This window comes from Hordeum vulgare, chromosome 7H (assembly GCF_904849725.1).
Source record: "Hordeum vulgare subsp. vulgare chromosome 7H, MorexV3_pseudomolecules_assembly, whole genome shotgun sequence".
NCBI classification, from domain to species: Eukaryota; Viridiplantae; Streptophyta; class Magnoliopsida; order Poales; family Poaceae; genus Hordeum; species Hordeum vulgare.
Genome location: NC_058524.1, coordinates 331,416,252 through 331,421,775, shown reverse-complemented (window position 1 = coordinate 331,421,775; position 5,524 = coordinate 331,416,252).

Below are 5,524 nucleotides of genomic sequence, written 5' to 3'. Positions count from 1 at the left end.
GAGAATAGCGCATACGCCGGCAAGTCATGCATAGAGTACATGTATCACACATGCATTTTGAAGTTTTCTTTTCTAGCGGCATCGTATGTCTTGCCCCCATTATCCCAAGCTTCTTGCAATTCATCCTTAAGCGGCTGCATGTACACATTCATATTCTTCCACGGATAATTGGGACCTGGAATTATCAACATCAGAAATATGTTATTTCTTTGCACAATCTGCCCGGGGGAGATTGAGTGGAATGAAAAATATAGGCCAACTACTGTAATGGGTTGTCATCATGCTGAAGGGATTAAAACCATCTGTGGCGATGCAAACTCGAGGATTCCTTGTATCTTCCACTTTATCCTCATGCAATCCATCAAAACGTTTCCACGCTTCCCCATCCGATGTGTGTACCACCATCTTATTCCCATCTGCATCTAGTTCGGTTCTTTTGCCCATTTTGTGCCATGTCATCTGTCGGGCTGTCTCATCGATCATGAAAAGACGTTGAAGCCTTGGTATGATTGGCATATACCAAAGAATACTAACTGCGATTTTGGTCTTCCTCTTATCACCCATACCGTTGTCTACCACAAGATACATGCAAGACTCGCAATTGGGACAATAGTCCAAGTGTGCATACTTCTTCCTAAATAAGACACATCCTTTCTCACATGCATCTATATTCTCATAGGGCATCTTAAGTACACGAAGTATTTTGTCCGACTGGTACAGGTTTGCAGGCTTGACATGGCCTTTGGGTAGAAAGCGTCCAAATAGTGTCATCATGACGTCGTAGCATTCTCTTCCGAAGTTGAACTAAGCCTTCAGAGCCATTACTTGTGCAATGGCATCCAGCTGACAAAGCTCAGTGTGCTCGTGGAGAGGACGTTTTGAAGACTCCAACATTTCATAGAAGGCCTTTGCAGATTCCTCCATCTCATCTTCCGAATCCCGAGCATCATCAAAGTCTTGCACCATGTCTTTGATCCCGGTACCATGCTCGTTGGTGCGACGATGAACCACCTCAGCTCTGGTGCGTTGTATAGACTCACCATGAAATGTCCAAACTGTATAATTAGGCTTAAAACCCCTCCTCTGCAGGTGTTTAATCATTACAACCTCTGTCCTCTTTTTATAGTTGTTGCATTCAGGACAAGGGGACAAGTTTGTTTCCTGGCCATTTTCAAATGCGGCTTTCACAAACTCCTTGGTCTTTAGAAACGATTCTTTCGTCATCTCTTTCTGACTAGGGTGACTGGTGTACATCCACGCACGATCACTCATCTTGCCTAGTTACTAAACACACAAGAAATATATTTATATATGATTCAACATATATATTCATCAGTTAATCAAGTTCGCCAGTTTTATTACGTCCATCAACCTACACGCTAATAGGTAAAGATAGGTCCTAATACCACCCGAGTATGTGTAGATTGGGTTCAATTTCCCATGCTCTGCTCCGGACCCAACGCAAAATTTCGACAGCACCTCCACGTTGTTCTCCTCATACACGTCTCTTCAATAAAGAGAGAGGATGCGTATCCGAAGAACAACAGGGAGGCACTGATGAAATTATGCACCGGATCCGGAACAAAGAATATGGGAAAACAAACCCAATCTTCACATACTCGGGTTGTCCATGGATAACGTTGGACAATTCGGAAGAATCACGGTTATAAATATATGCAAATGCATGCATATTTATAACTGTAACCCTTTCAAACGGGAGACGGATAATGGTCACGCATACTGATAAATTAATTTACCTATATCTAGCAAGTTTCATCCGAACACCGACATAGAGCAAATGAAGGGGCGAGGATGAGATGACATTAGTACTCACCCACGAATGCAGGGGCAGAGCTCGTAGAACGCACGAGGAGGTATTCGCACAGCAGACCTCACAGCGACGGGACAACTTCCACATGTAAATGCACCCGATCAACACAAATATTTTGTGTTCACCAATAAAATCAAAAAATATATGACCTAACACAAATATATGACCTAAAAAATGAGCCGGAAAGGTTTCGGTGCTTTGGTTTTGAGGGAAGCAGATTTTGCAGTTTGCGCCTCAAATCAGCGTGCTAGGGGCACAATTCACTTGACCACGCTCACGCATGCAAGATGCAATCAGGAGCTAGCCATCAAATAATTGTCCTAGCGATCATCGATCGTTTATGGGGATCGATCTAATGATGAAGAGAATACAATTTGAAGGGGGATGCAAGTGAGATTCTCAATATGCTCTTGGGATTCAGGAAGGGCACTAGTAGTGTCCTCTCGCTCATTCACCAAGAAAAGAAGCACGCGGCCAACCAGGGATCTGAGGAAAGCTGCGACACCGGCAATGCTCTCCATCGACGACCAATGAGAGCTAGCAGTGGCACCAGCGGCGCTATGCATCGACGCCCGGCGAGCTGGCAGCAGCAATGAAGAAGCTCTCCCGAAGCGACATGCGAGGGTGACAACATAAGAGCAGTGAGCAGGGAGACAAAATCGGAGGCAAAGGGGGAGGCAGAGGCGTAGCAACTCGCGGCGCTTTGGCCAGCTGCATCATCCCGTGTTGAGCTGGGAGAAGAAGTGGGCATACATGGATTAAGCGGGAAGACCTGCAAGTCCCACATGTAATTTGACGCGATAGGCGGGTGTCCACGAACACTATTTTTTGTGGGTTTGTTCATGGGCACCGTGGACAGCCCGTGCCCACCTGCAGTCTGATAACTAATCTAATAAACTAATGAACTAACGTAACTAATTTAACATAAAAAAAAGGAAAAATAGAATAAATAAAAATAGGGGCGGCCGACCGGCGGTGGGGTGGGGGGGACTCATCGGCTGGGGCGGCAGGGGCGTTGTGGGCGACGGGGCGGCTAGTGGCGGGGACGATGGGGCATTGGGGGCGGTTGGGCATCGGGGCAGTGGGGAGGACAGGCGTGAAGCGGGTTGTAGTGCAGCAGTGCGACGGGGGAAGTGTGCACGTTGGTGGCGGCGAGGCGCCGGGGGCGGTGGGGCGGCGGGGGCAACGGGGGCGGTGGGGCGACGGGGGCGGTGGGCAGGTTGGGGGCGGCGGGCGCCGGGTTGGTGGGGCCGGCGCGGGATAGGGCCGGTGGGGAGACGAAGGCGGTGGCCGCGGGGTGGCGGCGGTGGGCGTCGGGAGAGAGGGCAGTGAGAGTGGGGGTTGGGGCGATGACCGTTAGGGGAGAGAGGGGTGTTGGGGTGGGGGCGACGGCCGTTAGGGCATGTACCTCTTTGCCATATGCCCCCCGACGGAAAAGAGGTACAAGGTAGAGGACAAAAATGAGGTCGTTAGGGGGAGAGAGGGGGTACGGGGTGGGCCGCCCCGTGCTCTTTGCCGTCTACCTGTATGCTCTTTGCCGTCAGCTGGCACACGGCAAAGAGCAGACTGATGGCAAAGAGTATATTTGCCATCAGTCTGCTCTTTGCCGTCCGGTTTCTGGTAGCTGATGGAAAAGAGGGTCTTTGCCATCAGCCAGCAGACGGAAAATAAGCAGCAGATGGAAAATTCTCTGATTCCAGTAGTGAATTGAGATAATTATGATCGCACCGCAATGCTAATTATGCTCCTTGATAGTTAGAGGTTCAATAGTAATGGACAGTACGCCAAGACAAGTAGATGTGTATTCATCAGCATCTACTTACTAATCATCCACCTTGAGGTATCTATCCAGAACACCTCTCCGGTATTAAGTTGCAAGCCCCACCCAAAGTGTAAACTCAAAGCAACAGACAACTTCATTAACGAACTATGCGTAAGGTAAACAATCCTTGCAAGCTTGGTCAGAATCACCATTGTTTTCTCACTGGTGGCAACAAGCACATGCCCTAGTCTCATGTTCTTGTCACTCAAGCTAGACATCGAGGGGCCCGAACCCACAATCATGCATAGCGCTCCCTCTTGGAGTTACGATCTACTACTTGGCCAAAGCAATAAAAAGCAACGGAGAACATGCATGAATCACTAAGGAACATAATATAAAAGGATAATCAAATATATAACTCATAACGATCTGAAAATAATCTCATAATCCATCCGATCCCAACAAACCGAGCATAGTAAAAGCAAGAGAATTACATAGATGCCTTGATCATGTAGGGCAGCCCACAAGGACTAACCATTGAAGCACAAGATTGGAGAGAAGACATCACATAGCTACTGGTCATTTACTCCCGACACGTCCGGGAAGCGTCCATGGCGGTGGAGAAGCTCCCGGAGGTTAATCCTCCCTCTGGCAGGGTGCCAGGAAGAGGTCCCTTGACGCTCCCGATTTCGGAAGCGCTGCGGCGGCGGAACGATGGAGAAATTTGCGATTCCCGAAAGTCTGTGAGGGTTTCCTCATGGATCTCTAAATATAGGCCAAAGGAGGGCACAGGAGGAGGTGGGACCCACCAAGGCGACCTCCTAGCGCGTCCTAGGGCCTGGCCGCGCCAGCAGGCCGCCTGGGAGGCCCCTGGCCCCCCTCTGGCCCTCCTTCGGTGATCCCGAAGATTCTGTTTCGCTGATTGTTTTCATATATTGTTCTAGATTTTTGAATATATTTTTCTGTATTTTTTCGGGCTTCGGAAAATTGGGTAAAAGCCCATGCAAAATAGACATTAGCAGGCAGACACTGGCACTGCGTGCACTGAGTTAGTAGGTTAGTCCAAATATGTGTAAAATGATATAAAAGTGTAGCAGAACATGTAACAATGTCACCCAAAAGATCTTGGAACAAGCATATATTATAGATACGGTTGGGGCGTATCACACACCCTTGATCATCACCATGGGTGTTCCCATCTCGTCTTGTGTAGAAACTACTAGCAACTAACTACATCCCACATGCACAACCCTGATAGGTGGTCGGGTCATGCCCAAATGCATGTTTCAACGAGGTGTTCTTCGGGGACAACCCAACAAAGGGGGTCTCCGATCCAACAGGAATATATACATAAGTAAGGCATCATATGACATGCAAGTGAAAGTTTCTTAGGTATGGTCTAAGTGTTGTTTGCCTTGCTCAAATAGGTCTCTGAGGTCTTCGAGGTCTTCCGGTCCAACTCCGAGTACTCTCCTTATTTCGCCAACTATCATCAGAAACAACAACAATAAGCCACACAACAAGCAGAAGCACAAAGTGCTCTCTAAATAGGAGTTTTATTACTCTTGGACTTCTCTGGTCATAAGAAAAATGCCTAAAGTTGTTCAAAGTGATTTGGATCACGAGAGACATTTGAATGGTGGAAATGAAGGCATCACTGGACCCACAAGAAGTCTATAGAAATTATTATGCTAAAAATGAGTGGAGGCATTCATTTAGTAGAGCGTATTTCGAGTTGGTATGATTTTGCTATGGAAATTATTATGCTAAATACTTGTGGAAATTATTATGCTAAATACTTATGAAGTGGTTTCACTCGATTTCGAGTTGGTATGATTTTGCTATGGATTTTCTAACATGGAATAATTAGAAATAGGTGCTATTTATTTGATGCAATAGAAATATGGAAGATAACTTTTTTTGACTAAGGC